The sequence below is a fragment of the Pongo pygmaeus genome, chromosome 6 (assembly GCF_028885625.2).
Source record: "Pongo pygmaeus isolate AG05252 chromosome 6, NHGRI_mPonPyg2-v2.0_pri, whole genome shotgun sequence".
Lineage (NCBI taxonomy): Eukaryota > Metazoa > Chordata > Mammalia > Primates > Hominidae > Pongo > Pongo pygmaeus.
Window position 1 is genome coordinate 29,937,402 of NC_072379.2, and position 19,944 is coordinate 29,957,345.

The 19,944-nt window shown below is 40.2% G+C and overlaps 1 long non-coding RNA gene and 1 pseudogene across 1 annotated transcript; both read right to left on the reverse strand.

Annotated features, from left to right (window-relative positions):
- Nucleotides 1-303: 303 nt before the first annotated feature.
- Nucleotides 304-1,117, reverse strand: LOC129041497 (phosphorylase b kinase gamma catalytic chain, skeletal muscle/heart isoform-like; annotated as a pseudogene).
- A 7,794-nt stretch (nucleotides 1,118-8,911) lies between these two features.
- LOC129040895 (uncharacterized) lies at nucleotides 8,912-16,992 on the reverse strand. The gene is made up of 3 exons (XR_008503740.1): nucleotides 16,859-16,992; nucleotides 15,500-15,606; nucleotides 8,912-9,028 (listed from the first exon to the last, which is right to left on the reverse strand). It is a non-coding gene; the product is annotated as an uncharacterized LOC129040895 (long non-coding RNA).
- Nucleotides 16,993-19,944: the final 2,952 nt, after the last annotated feature.

Below are 19,944 nucleotides of genomic sequence, written 5' to 3' on the forward strand. Positions count from 1 at the left end.
GAAAAACGGAGATGGCGGCTCATCTAGGAAGTGGAGGAGCAGGGGGTTCCTGGTTCTCAGGCCACGTGTGATCTCTGCCAACCCAGGGCCTGCCCCAGCCTGCAGGTATTGCTGTGTGGTAGGAACACCCGCTTCCCTTGTGCACAGCCTTCGAGAGGGGATCGTGGCCTCAGCTCCAGGGGTTCCTGGCCAGGGCCAAGCGCTCCTTCTGCAGAGGCCTGCATGCATCTTACCCCTTTGACTTGTATTTCCATGGCTTCACCTCCCCACCTGCCCCCCAGCCCTTCCTTACTGGCCAGCCCCTCAGTAGTCCTCCTCGGCCAGGGAGAGCAGCACGGCCTTGGGTGTGTTCTTGAAAAGGGCTGCCCAGTTCTGCTGCTGCCCCTTCTTCACCCAGCGGCCATAGATTCGGAAAGTATAGGCATCAATTAGCCGGCACAGAGGCTGGAGGGTGTAGGGGTGGGTCTCGGATGACGATCTCCCGGGTTACCGGGTTCACCCGGTGGTACTGGTAGTAGATCCGCACTGAAGCCAGCACAGTCAGAGCGATCACCTGCAGGGCCAGGCGGAGAAGCTGGGCTGCAGCCCCCGCCCTGCTAGACCCTGCCCCTCCAGCACAGGACTCTCTGGGCTCCTTTGCCACGAAGCCTTGGGTGGCTTCTGTGGGGCCCTCCTAGTGTCCCCCACTTCCCACTTGGCCAGCATCCTCAGGGATGGAGCCAGTGGGCTGACACCTGCCATCTCTGAAGCCATCACAGGGCGGCTGGGAGGGGAGGGGTGGGTACTCTGGAAACCCGCGGGGTATAAGGACCCCTGGGAGAGGAGACGGCTTAGAGGTTTGCACTTGGGGAGCTGGCGACAACTGCCGCAGGGCCTGGGTCAGGAGGCTTCGTACCTTGAACTTCCCCTGGAGGCTGAAGTGCTGCACTTCCTCCACCACGTACTGCTGGAAGAAGGGGTGTGCCAAGGTCTCTTCTGCTGTGCAGCAGCTCTGGGGTTGCACCAACAGGAATCGGGAGGCCTGGAAGGGGAGGAGAGGGTACCTGAGAACGTTAAGGCAGGTCCCCTCCAGCACGTCAGGAGAGGCGGGGCCTCCCTGGGCAAGGGAGCCTGGCATTGCGGCCGAGCCCAGGAGCCAGTCGGCCTCGCCTCTCACCAGGTCCTTCACGGTGTCCGAGTAATCATCCTACTGGGGTGAGCCAAACTGGTAGTTGCCACTCATGATCATCCTCAGCATCAGCATCTGCTTCCGGTGCCAGAAGGGTGGGGAGCCAGCCAGCAGCACGTACATGATGACGCCAGTGCTCCACCTGGAAGTGAGAGGGCCCAGGGCCACTTACCCAGTGCCAGGGGCACCGACCCAGCCCTGCCTGCTTCCTCCCTCGCCCAGCCCAGGCGGGTGATCCTCCTCCCGGCGCACTCACATGTCCCCTCCTTCCGTAGCCAGGATGGTCCTCATTCATGGAGCACTCCATGATCTCAGGGCCAGGTAACGGGGTTCTGCAGACCTCTGCAGGAACAGTCATCATCAGGACAGGTCAGCAGGGCACTCAGAAGAGGAAGTCCAGGCCAGGCGCAGTGGCTCATGTCTATAATCTCAGTACTTTGGGAGGCCGAGGCAGGCAGATCACCTGAGGCCAGGAGTTAGAGACCAGCCTGGCCAACATGGCAAAACCCCGTATCTACTAAAAATACAGAAATTAGCTGGGTGTGGTGACACATGCCTGTAGTCCCAGCTACTCAGGAGGCTGAGGTAGGAGAATCGCTGGAACCTGGGAGGCAGAGGTTGCAGTGAGCAGAGGTTGCAGTCAGCCAAGATCGCCCCACCACACTCCAGCCTGGGTGACAGACTGAGACTCTGTCTCAAAAAACAAAACAAAACAAAACAAAAAGTAGAGTCAGCCAAAATACATTTTCAAGTGTAAATATTTTTTTTTGTTAAAAGTTGATGAGATCCTTCTTAATAATATATGCCTCATATTAATGGCAGGTGTTTTTAATATAGTTGCTTCTGATCTCCTGAGCACACCCAGTGTCAGTGACTGCCCTGAAACAGCATACCAAATGTGTGTTTGTGTTTGCCAGTATTCTTCCGGTGAAAGGGTCCAAAACTTTTGCTAGATTTTCAAGGAGTCTATAATTCCCACTGTCCCCTAACACCACAAAAATCTTTTTTAGGCTCTAGAAAAGAAATAATCTAAAAATGATTTTTAATTGCTAAACTTAAGTAACTGAATATGTGTATTTAAGCAACTTAATATTATTCAACAATATAACTGTGATTGTAAATACATTAAATTAGAAATCAGAGAGAATTAAATATCTATTCCTACTTACATAACTCATCTATAAAATGTTTATTTTACTTTATCCTTGGGAAGGAGCAAGTAATTTTGCCACCTAAATTATTATTTAAATAACTCTAGGGGGAAAATAAGAGACTGCAGAGAAAACATGCAATGATGTTTCAAAATCTTCTTTTAGGCCAGGCACAGTGGCTCACACCTGTAATCCCAGCACTTTGGGAGGCCAAGGCAGGCAGATCACAAGATCAGGAGTTCGAAACCAGCCTGGCCAACATAGTGAAACCCTGTCTCTACTAAAAATACAAAAATTAGCTGGGCGTGGTGGTGCATGCCTGTAATCCCAGCTACTTGGTAGGCTGAGGCAGGAGAATTGCTTGAACCCAGGAGGCAGAGGTTGCAGTGAGCCAATATCGTGTCACTGAACTCCAGCCTGCGTGACAGAGCAGGACACCATCTCAAAGAAAAAGAAAAAATCTTCTTTTAAATTCAAAATTTAAATATTAAAAATCCCTGTATAGTAAAACTGCTATGTCTTTGGAAAAACAATCCCCCGCCTTACATGCCTTCAACTGTATCATATCTAAAGGAATAAAATTTAGTGATTTAGCACATTTAAAGTAAAGCATGCTAAAAGCTTCAATTAAAGGCAAAAGCGTAGCTTTCACAATTAAATTACTAAGGTATGTGCCCTAAATAAAAAAAAATTACAGTAAAATTTGCTAAAGCTAATTTATTTCCCAAATTACTATCGTAATTACACTAAATCACTATGAAAATAAATATGCTGTGCGATTGTCTTGTGAAAGTCTGTTCAAAGTTCTAAACCTGCTAAATGTGTGTACTTTCTAAAAGAAATCTGCAATATTTAACAGCTAAGATACTGTAAGTTTTTTAGCCTTGTGAAAATAATCTGACCAAATATACTCAAATACTGTGAAAAAATGTTCATTCATGCATATTTAAAATGAATTTTTTGAAGTCTCTCACCAGTAAAAATATCTTTCAAATTTTGAATTTTTAAACTAACACTTCACTTCTAATCATCTTTATTAATTTTTAAAAAATCGAAACAAACAATTGTGCTTACAGTATAGAAAATGTAAGGAGATCACTTTTTGTCTTCACATTTACTATTTTTTTCCAAGTAAAACCTTTTATTAAATGGCTGGAAAAACCATTTAAGTTATATCATTGCCTGTCTGCTTTTTAATAGGAAACTCTTACCCACACACATATATAGTAGTAAAGCTTACAAACCTACCAGCAAAATTAAAAACCCAGACAAAGTAATGGAAAAAGCCTAGTAAAACAAGAAAAAGAAAATGGCTACAACGTAACCTGAATATGAAACTAAATCCCCAAAGATTTAGCTCCTTCTAGGGTTGTCTTTCTAAGGTTAAAGTTCTTGCAAGCCACACCCCTTCATGTGACCAATAAGATTAGAGCCGCCACAGAAGGATGGCCTAGTCAGGTTCTACGTTGCTGCATTACACATGACCCACATCTGGAGTGTAATAAAAGACAATCATGTTTCATTTAAATTACGTGTGGTGGTCTTTCCTAAAGAACACATTAAACAAGTAGATTTACATATTTCTGCTCCAGTGGTTAGCAGGTCACTATGTGCAAAATTTTCCAAAGGAATTTCACTTAAATAATTTCAAAGATCGGCGGGGCGCAGTGGCTCATGCCTGTAATCCCGGCACTTTGGGAGGCCGAGGCAGGTGGATCACGAGGTCAGGAGATCAAGACCATCCTGGCTAACACAGTGAAACCCCATCTCTACTAAAAATACAAAAAAGTAGCTGGGCGTGGTGGTGGGCACCTGTAGTCCCAGCTGCTCGGGAGGCTGAGGCAGGAGAATGGCATGAACCTGGGAGGCGGAGGTTGCAGTGAGCCAAGATCGCGCCACTGCACTCCAACCTGGGTGACAGAGCAAGACTCAGTCTCAAAAAAAAAAAAAAAATTCAAAGATCAATAAAAATTTCCAAAAATTTTGAGTAATAATGGTTGCCAACATCTTGTTTTGCCAAGTAAGAGTATTAAAACCAAACATAAACAAAACTCCAACTACTATCATTATAATTTCATGAAAGGACACTTGAATAAAGAGTAAAAGATACAACTGAGTAAGTTTAATTTTTTAAAACAACCTGAAATTTTCAGAAAATTGTCTTTATTTCTATTTAGATCAATGAAAACTCTTGTCATGTATCACGAATTCTGAGGATCTACCTTTGAAACTTGTATTTTTAGTCATTTACTTATAAAGTTTTCCCAAGATGACTGATGGAGAAGGCTATAAAGAACAGAAAAATAAATTAACATAAAGGAAAGAGAGACTAGGGTTTGCCCCAACTTGGAGCAAGGTGTCTATTGTCATAATTGGTACCAATGATAGACATCAGTTCTGAAAAAGAGTCACCAATCAAATGTGACTTTAAGTAAAGGGTACAAGGAAGATCAAGGAAAAAGGAGGCAGATACAACTTCAAGAAGGATGTCTAGCAAAAAAAAAAAAAAAAAAAAAAAAAAAAGAGATGGCCCTTCTCTTATTTCTCTTATTGGGGATCACTTCCTTTAAGAGATCAGCAATCTGGATATGACCAACTCTTCTCCCCTTTCCTTTACAAACCCTGGCTGAATTTTCTTTGATTTCAGAGGTTACCATTTCTGTGGCTTCCAACCACCCAGTAACCTTCATACAGGGATGCAAGATGTATTCTCTAAGGATACAAGAAGCACTTAGATAGCTCCGTACTTTCTTTGTCAGAAACAGGCAATTACTGGATAGCTGCTAAGAACAGCATCCACTTCTCCAGATCTGACCTTGAGACGAATTACAGCTGACTGGACAAGTTCAGCTAGTCTTCAGATTTAAACCACACAATCTAATTCTTCAGATTTAAACCACACAATCTAATTCTTGTTTTAAGTCCCTCTAAAATAGAATTGTTCTAGGGCTCTTGACATAACAGAAAGGCACATTTTCAGATATCTACACATATATTTTAATTTTAATTTTTTTTATTATACTTTAAGTTCTAGGGTACATGTGCACAATGTGAAGGTTTGTTACATATGTATACATGTGCCATGCTGGTGTGCTGCACCCATTAACTCGTCATTTAACATTAGATATATCTCCTAATGCTATCCCTCCCCCCTCCTCCCACCCCACAACAGGCCCCGGTGTGTGATGTTCCCCTTCCTGTGTCCATGTGTTCTCATTGTTCAATTCCCACCTATGAGTGAGAACATGCGGTGTTTGGTTTTTTATTTCATGTTTCAATAGACTCTACAGTTTGCCCAAAACTACCTCAGAAAATTTAAATATAAGATAAATTGATCTACAGTCATGCATTGCTTAAAAATGGGGATACATTCTGAGAAATTCATTTGTCATTGCGTGAACAACACAGAGTGTACTTACACAACTCTAGATAGTATAACCTACTACACACTTAGGCTCTATGGTATGACATGATAATATTATGGGAATTTGTCGTATATGCAGTCAGTCATTGACCGAAACATCGTTATGTGGCACATGAATGCATTTTACTATTCAATGTCTAACATCTTTAAAAAGTTTGGCTTATATTTTAAAACCAAAGTGTGATTAGCACTTTGTGAAGCATACATTGCCAAAGATCAATTTAACTATGAATTTTCAATAGGTTCACCTTCCATTCCAAAATTCTTGCAACTCTCAACCCTTCCTCACTACCACTGTCGAAGAATGCATTGCTATGGAGAGTCACATGAGGGCAATACAAAAAGAACATTAAAAGAAGCCTAAACTCACACCCGCTTACTTCACTTATTTAAACATTAGTCTTTCTTTTCAGTTATCCATGGATATGTACTGAGCTATGAAGAAAAGCACCTTACATCAGCTAAAGCACCATAAGTTGTTAATGATTTTTAAGGAAAAATTTAACAAAAATATATTTTGAAATTGCTAACGTTTTCAAGACAATGTAAGATACAATCAATAGATAAAACTTCTAAGTGATTTCTTTCAGATTCAGTAGGCGTTATTCAATGAAGTAGTAACAATCTAATTTATCAAATCATATCAAATATCTATTCCAATTACAGCCATTCCCCAGTTGGCTTTATCTTCTAAAATGTTTATTTTCCTACTTATTATTAACATAAAATAAAATATTATGCTAGCTCCCGGGGCAATTTTCTTTTTAGCAATGCAAACATTTCTTTTTTTATTTGCATAGGCAAAGTACGGTCATGATTCCTCTCTTTAAGAGATATATTTCCAGTAGAATTCTACTATTTATGTTTTCACCTGGGCTATAGTTTAACTCACGTATCCACACAGTAGAATTTTGTATATGCAGAAAAAAACTTAGTGATACTGTAAAGTCTACAATTTTTCTCTGAATTATCTTACCTGCATCCAACAGCACTACTTTAAAAAGCCTTATATGGCCGAGCACAGTGGCTCACGCCTGTAATCCCAGCACTTTGGAAGGCCAAGGCAGGCGGATCACGAGGTCAGCAGATCGAGACCATCCTTGCTAACATGGTGAAACCCCGTCTCTACTAAACAAAATACAAAAAATTAGCCAGGCGTGGTGGCAGGCACCTGTATTCCCAGCTACTCGGGAGGCTGAGGCAGGAGAATGGCGTGAACCCGGAGGTGGAGCTTGAAGTGAGCCAAGATCGCACCACTGCACTCCAGCCTGGGCGACAGAGTGAGACACTGTCTCAAAAAAAAAAAAAAAAAAAAAAAAAAGCCTTATATTTGAGACATGGGGACAAATAAACAATTCCTTATATCTACAACATTAACAAACATTTTAAAAATATATTGGATAAGTACACATATTTAACAAAAAATATGTACCGGTAGTATTTTAACATACAAAATTATCAGTAGCTTTGTGTATGTGTTTCTTTTAGTGAGTTAAAAAGTTCATCGTTAATGAGTTTAAAGTGAATTAGGATTTTATGAACAATATTCACTATGATGGATCCTTACCATTTTTGTGCCAAAGTTGCTCAATAAACATTTTGCTCAAAAGAGATAAAAAGCCTTCCTTTTGTTCACGTATTGAGGCTTACCTCAAACAGAATCTTGTATTTTAAATATTTAAGAAGGGACATTTTTCTATTCCATTATAAGGCATGTTAACCACTATGGAAAACACTATAGCTACTTTCAGAACTTGTCTTTCGTATTTATATAGTTGATCCGTCAGGATTATTGTCTAATGGTAGATAACACCTAGCTACAAATGCACATTATTTAAAATGGTTTCATAATACAGCTATGCACTGCATAATGACATTTCAGTCAACAAGGGACTGCATATATGATGGTGGCCCCTAGGAACTGAAAAATTCCTACTGCCCGGTAGCATCTTGATGATTTTGACCCTGAGTAGGCCTAGGCTAATGTGTAAGTTTATGTCTTCGTTTTCAACAACAAAAAAGTTTGAAGTGAAAAAAGAAAGAACTTTTAAAATAGAAAAAAGCTTATAGAATAAAGATTATAAAGATAATATTTTTGTACATCTGTTCAATGTGTTTGTGTTTTAAGCTAAGTGTTACTACAAAAGAATCAAAAAGTTTTTTTAAAATTTAAGTTATTATAAAAGTTACAGCAAAATAAGATTATTAAAGACAAATTTAAAAAGTAAATTTAGTATAGCCCAAGTGTACAGTGTTCATAAAGTCCACAGTAGTGTACAGTAATGTCCTAGGCCTTCACAGTCACTCACTGCGCACTCCCTGACTCATCCAGAGCAACTTCCAGTCCTACAGGCTCCATTCACAAGTGCCCTATACACATATCCCATTTTTAATCTTTTATACTGTATTTTTACTGCACCTTTTCTATGTTTAGATACACAAATACTTAACATTATGTTACAACTGTCTATGACATTCAGTACAGTAACACGCTATATAGGTTTATAGCCTACAAGCAATAGCTAGAGCACATAACCTAGGTGTGTAGAAGGCTCTACCATCTAGGTTTGTGTAGGTACACTCTATGATGTTTACAGAATGACGAAATAGCCCAATGACACATTTCTCAGAATATCCCCATTGTTAAGTGACATATGATGTAATTATGATCTTCAATAATGACAAATTTTTTAAAAGCAGGGCACAGACATGGTTACCAGCTTCCTCACACATCTCTTTTTTTGACCCCCACATAAAAACACCACAGCTTGAGATATAAGCGCAATAGGACAAAGCTACACAATTCGTAGTCACTTACACCACTCTGACAGCCAAAAGAAGAAACCAAAACTCCAGCTAATTTACTCCCTGGAACAGGATTAGAGAAGGTAAGCAAGAATAAATTCATCTACCTATTCCTTTTATTAAAGCCTGTCCTTTGTTTCCACACAATCTGTAAGTGAAAACTCCATCAAAAATGGTTCATTCAAAAAAGTTTCTGCTATTAACAAAGCATAACAATATACATTTATGCTGTTGTGCATAGAGAACATTATCCAAATTTTCTAGTGAGGAGCCAGGAGAAATTTAATGAAAATGAAACAATATGATTATTGACTACAGAAAGAATACCTTTTTTGGTGAAAAAAATATATACTTACTTAGTCAGGTGCCCTTTATTCTTGTTGTTATCAACTCCATTGTAAGTCACAGCTGCCAGTTTTCTGCTTTCATAGTTCTTGTAGTGGACATTATTAGTAACATCTCAAGTCCTGCATGTGTGTTCTGTCATAAATAAACAGCAAGAGTTTGCTTCTATTAATAGCTAGGGGGCATAAAGCTAAAAAAGCTTTAATATAAATTCAAAATTTTACCAAAACAAAAATTTCAGATATAAAATGAACAAAAGACTATTGTTAAGGAAGGTAGCATTCATCTGTTTTCATTTACACTCAAAGTAGACCAATAAAAAATAAGCTAACTTGACACCAAATTTAGATTCCATAGAGATTTTAAGACCCATAGCAAGGACTTCATGACTAAAACACCGAAAGCAATGGCAACAAAAGCCAAAATTGACATATGGGATCTAATTAAACTAAAGAGCTTCTGCACAGCAAAAGAAACTACCATCAGAGTGAACAGGCAACCTACAGAATGGGAGAAAATTTTTGCAATCTACCCACCTGACAAAGGGCTAATATCCGGAATCTACAAAGAACTCAAACAAATTTACAAGAAAAAAACAAACAATTCCATCAAAAAGTAGGCGAAGGATATGAACAGACACTTTTCAAAAGAAGACACCTATGCAGCCAACAGACAGATGAAAAAATGCTCATCATCACTGGTCATCAGGGAAATGCAAATGAAAACCACAATGAGATACCATCTCACATCAGTTAGAATGGCGATCATTAAAGTCAGGAAACAGCAGATGCTAGAAAGGGTGTGGAGAAATAGGAACACTTTTACACTGTTGGTGGGAGTACAAATTAGTTGAACCATTGTGGAAGACAGTGTGGCGATTCCTCAAGGATCTAGAACTAGAACTACCATTTGACCCAGCCGTCCCATTACTGGGTATATACCCAAAGGATTATAAATCATGCTACTATAAATCATGTACACGTATGTTTATTGTGGCACTATTCACAATAGCAAAGACTTGGAACCAACCCCAATGTCCATCAATGATAGACTGGATTAAGAAAATGTGGCACATATACACCATGAAATACTATGCAGCCATAAAAAAGGATGAGTTCATGTCCTTTGCAGGGACATGGATGAAGCTGGAAACCATCATTCTCAGCAAACTATCACAAGGACAGAAAACCAAACACTGTATATTCTCACTCATAGGTGAGAAGTGAACAATGAGATCACTTGGACACAAGGCGGGGAACATCACACACAGGGGTCTGACAGGAGGTGGAGGGCTGGGGAAGGGATAGCATTAGGAGAAATACCTAATGTAAATGATGAGTTGATGGGTGCAGCAAACCAACATGGCACATGTATACCTATGTATCAAACCTGCATGTTGTGCACATGTACCCTAGAACTTAAAGTATAATAAAAAAAAAAAAAAAAAAGAAAAGAAAAGAAAAACAGAAAGAGAAATGGGCATAAGAGGGAAGACTTTCTTTTAGGGCATTTGAGAAGATTGTCAAGCCCAGATGACAGGCACCACCTTTCCACCTTATGCCTCATTAATGGAAATAGCACAAAGCCCAGATCTAAGGCAGAGCTTCCCACCTATGGGCCTGCATCTCAATCTTCACCTTCCAGGAACCAGGCAGTGTCTTCTGGGCTGATTACTTCCAATTTACCACATTATGATATCCAAATATTATAGCTCCCCTCTCCCTTGTGATGATCATGGAAAATATCGGTGGCTCCAAATTCCAATTGTTTCACCTTAGAAAATAAATCTGAGAATCCCCCTACCACAAAGCACAGTACCTGGATACAACAGGCACTCAATAAATATTTGCTCAGCCAACGCAAGGATAAATGAATGAAATTCCTCATCCCTGTATTCATTTCTGAAGACCTGCTGGTGAAAATCTAGCTCTAAACATCTTTCAGATTTAGTCCATTGAGGTATGAAAAAGGAAAAAAAAAACGACGATGTAAACGAAGTCAGGAGCTGGCACAGAAAGTGCAATCAGATTCTGCTTCTCCTGTAATTAAGTGTGCCCAAGGCCGCTGACTTAGGCGATGACAGCGTGCAGCTTGCCTGCCTGCCCTGGGTGCCTGGGAGGGCGGGCAGCCCTCAGGATGCCGCTGCACAACACGTTCGCCACCTTATCAAGAATTCCACAGCCACAGGAAGATTTCTCACCTCGCCGTAACCCCCGCGGGCTGCCCTGTGCTGTCACATGTCCCCGCTGCTCAGAGAGGGAAAGCCACTAGGGAGGCCCTCAATGGAAATATTACCCCCTGTCCAGGGTAGCATGGGCTTGATCGCCCCTGATTATTTCTGATCACTGTCACTAGGCCAAGAGCACAGCGAAGTCAAGAAAGAAATGGCCTCGTTAGTGAGAGTGCAGCGGTCTGAGGAGGCAGCAGTGGTGTGGAGGACCTGCTTTTGTGAGGGCAGTGAAGAGAGGGGAAGGAGTGGTGGGTGTCTTTATATTGAGATATTTTGAGATTCCTGCTTTCTCCACCCACTTCAACTGCCCAAATAGGTTCTGTGGGTTCCGGAAGGTTCTAGAACTTGTACAGAATCGAACCTACAGCTTCTCATGGAACAAACCCAGAACCAAGAAAATCTGGTGGAAGTCACCTGGTTTAACTCCTTTGAGGTCTAGACCAGAAATTAAATAGTGCTTAACCTATTACTTTAAAGAAGCCTAGTTCTAACTTTACCTCAGCTCGCTCCCTCTTTTGCCTAGGATAGGAAGGGTGGGTGCAAAGGGCCAGCTCCCTGTAGGTCAGCCTCTTGGAGCCCTAAGTTTCCCGCCACTTCTATGCACTACAGGCTTTCCCTGGGGTGGGATCCTCAGCCCAGGGACCTTGTTTGTCCTCCTCTTGATGCTGGTGCCTGCTGCCCAGCCACAGACCCTCAGATTCATTTTTAAAGAAACGTCAACAGCTGTTAAATGGCAAATGAGCCTTTCAAAGAGGTGGGATGACTTTGAAAAAGGGCTTGAGGACAGCAGTCGACCTCTGACCGTAGCCCCTCAGATGCCCTCTCCATCCCACCCTCTCTCCCTGTCCCCGACCTCCGCTTTCCCAGTGAGCCTGCCTGCTCTTCAATGCCCCTCCCTGCCCGCTTGGGCTGTCTCAACACCTCCCATGTTGCTTGATTCCTAAAATAACATAGAGGAAAACATTTTTTTTTTTTGAGACGGAGTCTCCCTCTGTCGCCAGGCTGGAGTGCAGTGGTGTAATCTCGGCTCCCTGCAACCTCTGCCTCCTGGGTTCAAGTGATTCTCCTGCCTCGGCCTCCTGAGTAGCTGCAACTACAGGCACGTGTCACCACACCCAGCTTTTGTTTTTTTGTTTTTTTTTTTTGAGACGGAGTCTCGCTCTGTCGCCCAGGCTGGAGTGCAGTGGCGTGATCTCAGCTCACTGCAAGCTCCGCCTCCGGGTTCACGCCATTCTCCTGCCTCAGCCTCCCGAGTAGCTGGGACTACAGGCGTCCGCCACCATGCCCGGCTAATTTTTTGTATTTTTAGTAGAGACGGGGTTTCACCGTGTTAGCCAGGATGGTCTCGATCTCTTGACCAGGTGATCCACCCGCCTCGGCCTCCCAAAGTGCTGGGATTACAGGCATGAGCCACCGCGCCTGGCCAAAAATATTTTTTTAAATAAAGAAAATAAATCCTCGGCTGGGTGCGGTGGCTCACGCCTGTAATCCCAGCACTTTGGGAGGTGGAAGCGGGCAGATCACAAGGTCAGGAGATCGAGACCATCCTGGCTAACACGGTGAAACCCTGTCTCTACTAAAAATAAAAAAATTAGCCTGGCGTGGCGGCATGCACCTGTAGTCCCAGCTGCTGGGGAGGCTGAGGCGGGAGAATGGCGTGAACCCGGGAGGCGGAGCTTGCAGTGAGCCGAGATTGTGCCACTGCACTCCAGCCTGGGCGACCAGGCAAGACTCTGTCTCAAAAAAAAAAAAAAAAACCCATAAATCTCCCAAAGCAGTTACTGAAGTATTCATCTTTATATTATCTATTTAAATACTAGATAAGAAACTGTAGTTTAGCTACTACTGAAGCTCATAAAATCTAAAAGAAACTGCCTTTTAGCAATATTACTAAGGTAATATATGAGTTTTTATTAATACATAATAATATATTTCAGATCACATATCAAGTTGTTTTCAAACTAGGGAATTTTAGAATAAATTTCTGTTTCTTCAAATTGTCTAGGTGAATGTGGCATTTTGGTTAAACAAATTTTTGTTTATAGCATTTCTATCATATATAAAATCAATACATATGAGATAAATCTACAATACATATGGGATGATGCCATCATTATTTAATAATTCAAGACACTGAAGACACCCTCAGCTGCTCTATGGATATCCTTTACCAATGCAGTGTTCTTGGATATAGATGGGGTGGCAATACTCTGTACTGTCAGTCCTCCCTCTTCTCATCATCTATTCTATTTCAAACTTCCTATATCTGCCATCATTCATCTTCACCACTTTACTAAAACTCCCTTCTGGGAGACAAACATAAAGGTGTATTGTTGGCTGGGTGTGGTGGCTCACGCCGGTAATTCCAGCACTTTGGGATGCCAAGGCGTGTGGATTACATGAGCTCAGGAGTTTGAGACCAGCCTGGCCAACATGGCTAAAAATACAAAAATCAGCCAGGTGTGGTGGTGGGCACCTGTAATCCCAGCTACTTGGGAGGCTGAGGCAGGAGAATTGCTTGAACCCAGGAGGTGGAGGTTGCAGTGAACCAAAATCGTGCACTGCACTCCAGCCTGGGTACAAGAGTGAGACTCCATCTTAAAAAAAAAAAAAGTGTATTATTGTACATTTTTATCATTCCTTACATCCAGAAAACTCTTACTGTTACTTTACAGTCCAGCTTCTTGAATTTCCCCCTTTGTGAATAAAATGTGATATTCAATTACTCTGATTCATATCGTACTGACATTTCCATGAAATTCTCTGATAGTTCACTCCCCTTAGTCCTAAGTCTGGGTTTTCCAAAAATCTCATCTCCCAGACTCTGTCCCTTGATAAATTCATGTTCTCTTATAGCCACAACAGTTACTTCTAAAGCTCTACCATGCCACTTCGGGCCCATCAGGCAAAATAAATAAGCAAGTAGGATCAAGTTTTTACAGCATAATTTTGCAGGTAATTTTAAATCTCAAGCCCTGTGAAAGTTGCCAAAAAAATCCTATAATAGAGAGGAACATTAAAAAGGAGAAATAAGATATTCACTTCACAAAATTACTCCTTTGGGATTCTAGTTACTAAACTCTATCTTGCAGTTTGATATGTATGAGTTACTGCCCAGAATATATAGACAGTCCTTCCATCCTGTGCACTGGGATGATCACTTCCACTTCTTCAAATCCAGCTAAAAGCATCACTGCCTCAATGAAGCCTACTCCAGCCAGAACTGTTCACTTGCCTCCTCTCTGCTCATGTCCTATATATCACATAAGCAGAGCTTACCAACAATATTTTTCATCAACAGTTTAGAGCAGTGCTGCCAAATAAAAATACCATGTCAATCATATCAGTAATTTAAAATTTTCTTAGTAGCCACTTTTAAAATAGGAAAAAGGTGAAATTCATCAATTTTATTTAACCTGATACATCCAAAATATGATCACTGCAGTATACAATCAATACAAAAAATTATGGAGATTTTTTTCCATGCTCAGTCTTAGAAATCGGTGGTATATTTTATATTTGCAGAACATCACAATTCAGACTACCCACATTTCAAAGATTAATAGCCACATGTGGCTACAGGCTGCTGTACTATTTAATAAGAAGTGCATATCTAGAGTCTAACCCCTTGCTCTATAAAGTGTGATCTACCATCCAGCAGCATCAGCATCACCTGGGATCTTGTGAGAAATGTAGAAACGCAGCCCATCTCAGAACTACTAGAAGAACTAAATTTAACAGGATACCCAGGATAGGAATGCATAGCAAAGACTGAGAAGCAGTAAATTAGATCATATATACCTTGGGAGTCTTACAGAATTGCTATTGCCATTCAACTACGATATAGTATTACCCCACTGACTAATATGGAACACTGTATTTAAATAACAATAGCTTTTCTATGAATCATGTTTTCTCTACACTGTCCAATGCAATTTTCTGAAATGATGAAAATCTTCATATATGTTCTGCACAAAATGGCAGCCACTTGCCACATGTGGCTGTTGAGCACTTGAAATGTATCTGGAGCAAAAGAGAAATTGCATTTTAATTTAATTAATTTAACTGATGTAAACATTTGGCAAATGACTATCATACTAGATAGTACAACTCCAGGAGAATTGGTTACTATGTCACAGTTTCATCTCTAGGAGAGTCCTTAGGACAAATTTGGAAAGTTCTAGTCAAGATAATTCTTCTGATTAACCATACTTCTTCTTTTTTTAATTTTATGAAGTCATATTTACCATCTTACACTGGCTAAGGGCAAATTTGCATCTTACCTCTAAGGAAGCATAATAAAAGTTACAACATGTGCTTTGTATGTATTAATATTATTCCAGCTTATCATCAATTAACAATACTAATATCCATACCTGTACAGTCTTTTTAATTCTATGAGAAGGACCTGGATACTCTGGAGAATGCAAATCTGTGAGGAATAATGAGTTGATTAATGTCGACTTTCCCAATCCAGATTCCCCTAAAAGAAATAAGGGAAAATATCTGTTAAACTCACCCACTTTACCCAACCTTAAATATTCAACAGATGCTATAATCAAACCTGCTTTATGCAAGTACTTCTTGGTGAGACAATGAAATGACATTAGAAAATATGCTACAAAGAGTATCTTTGTCCTCAGTTTCTTAGCTATCAAATTAGACTCATGTTTCCAAGGATTATTTTCAGCCTTCTAATTATACCACTTATATTCATTAAAAGTAATGTATCTAATAATTTACATTTTTAACAGTAATGTATTCCCAAGGAAAAAATTCAGTCATTTTTTAAAAAAATCCAAGTTGGATTATGTATCACTGCTTCAGTGAAATAAAGTTTTTCTTTATTAATAGACAGTAATGGATGACCAAAAGAAATCACGCAGCTACAAAAAGCAAAAATCTGCTAATACAAAGAATAATTAATCACAATGAACATCTCCATATAAAATTCTAAATCACAAAAAATACTTTCTAATTTAGCTACCCATCAGCCTAAACATAAGGGTGCTTCTCCATAGACCAGAATCCAAAAAAATCTTAGGTAATTACTTTTTCTACTGCTTCTACTCGAGGTAGACACGAAGGAAGCTACGGCATGATTTCTACTCTGATCACGTGCTCTTTTTTGACTCTCCATGTCTAGTCCAATATACATAGTCTAGTGTATAGTAACTATTACAAGTATACCAAAATATAAATGGCTTCAAGCTATATATAACCTAAGGTTAAAACAAATTAGAAATCATATTATGATAATTAACAGGGCACAGAGTTAAAGTATTTATTGTTAATAATTCACCTAGAATAATAGGCATGTTTAGCCTAAGAAACTGATGTCACAATATTTATATGTCTAGGAGGAATTCTTTTTATATTAGCTTTCAAAAGAGATAAGATCCTTTCCACATGGTTTGGGCTTACTCCTTTGACTAAGAGCATGCCACTTTTTACTAGATGTAAAAATGCCATAAAGGTCTAAGTCACAGGAAAGTAACATGGGTAGGCCACACCTGATTCTTTCTTAACTCTTACACCTTGAAGGCAGAAAGACTAGAATAAAACCCAAGCATTTGGATGTTAACAGAAATATCTGTATTTCCTTTTGGAAATATAAATGAAAATTTTAGTATACACAACAATGTTTTGGGAAATTAAAAACAAAAGTATGCTAATTAAAATATTAACATTGTACTCAATAAATCATGTTTAGAGGGTTTTTTTCAGTTTTTTACCTTTTTATTGGTGGTGAGGAGTCGGAGAATAAGACGACACTGGACAAAGGGAAAAGAGAGAGGAAGAAAAATAAAAGGCTCAAAGGTAACACAGTAAAGTGTAAATAGTGGCTACTCTGGGGATAGTACAATGAGGGTGAGATTTTTTCCTTAGTTTGTTATACTTCTGGGTGCTGCAAACTTCCTTCAACATGATTCTATTATTTTCATAATTTAAAAAGCATTATTGAGTGGCATCAGCAAAACAGCAAATTAAAAAGCTCGAAGACTCATTCCCTCACAGAAACACCAAAAACAACCAGAAACTAGTTGAATTAACCTTACAGGACCTGTGAAAAACAGTCAAATGTCTATAGCAACAAAGCAAATGCCCAATTAAGAAAAAAAAACATGTAAAACTTTTGTGACATTTTTCTGTGGTCTTGTCCCACCCCTTCTGCAGTTTATCTGGGTCTGGAGGAGGCAGCAAACCAACTCCCAATTCATTCTCTTCAAATGGGTGGGAAGAGTGCAGACCTAACTTGTAACATTTTACCCTCTCTGGTCGACCAGAAGGACTGATTCCTGTTTACCTAACTGGGACCTCATCTGGTGAGAGCAGGAATGGGCGCCATTTATGAAAGCTGCAAGGCTACACAATATGTTTACACCATAAGGAACTAGAAAAAAGAAGAGCAAACTAAACTCAAAGCTAGCAAAAACAAGAAAAAAATAAAGATTAGAGCAGAGATAAATAGAAGAGATTTTAGGAGTAGAAATCGGCCGGGCATGGCGGCTCACGCCTGTAATCCCAGCATTTTGGGAGGCTGAGGAGGGTGGATCACCTGAGGTCAGGAGTTCAAGAAGAGCCTGACCAACATGGTGAAACCCTGTCTTTACTAAAAATACAAAATTAGCTGGGTGTGGTGGTGCGTGCCTATAATCTCAGCTACTTGGGAGGCTAAGGCAGAAGAATCGCTTGAACCCAGCAGGCGGAGGTTGCAGTGAGCCGAGATCGTGTCACTGCACTCCAGCCTGGGCAACAAAGAGTAAAACTCTGTCTCAAAAAAAAAAAAAAGAAAGAAAAAAAGAAAAGAATAGAAATCAGCCGGGCTCAGTGGCTCGTGCCTGTAATCCCAGCACTTTGGGAGGCTGAGATGGGCAGATCACAGGGTCAGGAGATTGAGACCATCCTGCCCAACATGGTGAAACCCCGTCTCTACCAAAAATACAAAAATTAGCTGGGCGTGGCTGCGCGTGCCTATAATCCCAGCTACTCAGGAGGCTGAGGCAGGAGAATTGCTTGAACCCGGGAGGCGGAGGTTGCAGTGAGCCGAGATTGCGCCACTGCACGCACTCCAGCCTGGCGACAGGGCTAGACCCTGTCTCAAAACAAACAAACAAACAAAAATAGAAATCAACAAAACCAATTGTTCTTCAAAAGAATAAACGAAATTGACAACCCATAAACTAGATTGAGAATAAAAGAGAGACTCAAATTACTAAAATCAGAAATAAAAGTGGGGGCTGGGCATGGTGGCTGACGCCTGTAATCTTAGAATTTTGGGAAGCCGAGATGGGGGGATCTTTTCAGCTCAGGAGTTCAAGACCGGCCTGGGCAACGTGGCAAAACCCTGTCTGTACTAAAAATACAAAAAAAATTACCCGGTCGTGGTGGCACATGTCTGTAATCCCAGCTACTCAGGAGGCTGAAGCAAGAGAATTGCTTGAACCCGGGCAGTGGAGGCTGCAGTGATCCGAGATCGCACCACTGCACTCCAGCCTGGGTGACAGAGCGAGACTCTGTCTCAAAAAAAAGAAAGAAAAGTGGTTCATGATTTTCCTAGTTAAGGACTGGACTGTTTACCACCACCCCACCCCCGCTTTTTTGAGTAACTTCCTTTTTTGGAAACGGTGATGAAGGTTTCTCCCTTTATTCTAAACACTGTGTACCTCGTAGTACTGTCTGCCATCAAATTTCTAAATGCTTTCTGCTTTTTTAATACTCTTTAAAAATTAGCAAATACATAGTTATACTTTCAGTTAAGATTATATTTTTTCCCATTGGATTTTTTCTTTTTCTTTTAAGTTCTTAACATTGACTATGTGAAGTAATACGCTGTATACCCTGAACTCAGCTGTGAGATATTTAACATATCAGGGGATATATAAATAAATTAACTTCCATCAATTCCTAGACTACTTACACTGAAATTATGGACCAAAGCTTTCTAATTTAATTCCCAAGTGGTATTAAAACCAAACTGTATTGTATTTCAAGAAACTTTTTCCATGGTTACAAAAGTTTAAAAACTTATCAAACGTGGGAAAACTGCAATTTAAAGATAAATGATTAGGTTTTCTATTTTTTTAAGACCAATTACAATGTGAACCATAACTACACTAACTGGGTGTTCTCTATCAAAGTCAACACTGCAAACAACAAAGGGTATCATCTGGCCAAGAAAAAGATAATTTCTGATTCCAACTCAAAACTGCTCCTGTGTAACAGGTGTTTCTCTAGTTCTCAGCTCCACATTTATGCTTGAGTTATTTCTACGCTAGTTGTACTTTTCTTTTTAAGTTGCCTCTGGGCAAAGTAAACCTTTCATAACAGATTGAGAACGTTCAATTTCCTCAACTCTAAGATACAATTTTGCCCCCCAATGTTTCTAAAAACAAATGTCTCATAATCAAAATGTAATTGACTGTACTATTTAACCTCCCTCAAATCAAATTTGATTATATGTTTCAGAGTAGATCTTATCTTAGAATCAAGGAAGCAGGAAAATCAAAGCACTTCTTCCCCTAGAATTGAATTCAATTAGAAAAGCCAAATCAATAAGACCTTAATTGTCCTATAATTGAGAACTTTATATTTAATTTTTAGAACAATTTATTCTGAACTAAAGGGATTTCTATTTCCTTCTAAATTGGAAGACCCAAAGAAACAGAAGCCTTTAACACAAACTTGGATGAGAAATAAGGAAAGTAACCAAGACCATCTCCCACCTTGAGGCTCATGAGGTGAAACAAAAGCTCCCGCTTGAGAGAGTTATATGCCACAGGGGAAATGATCCTCAAAGAGACAAGTTTCATTCAGAGTA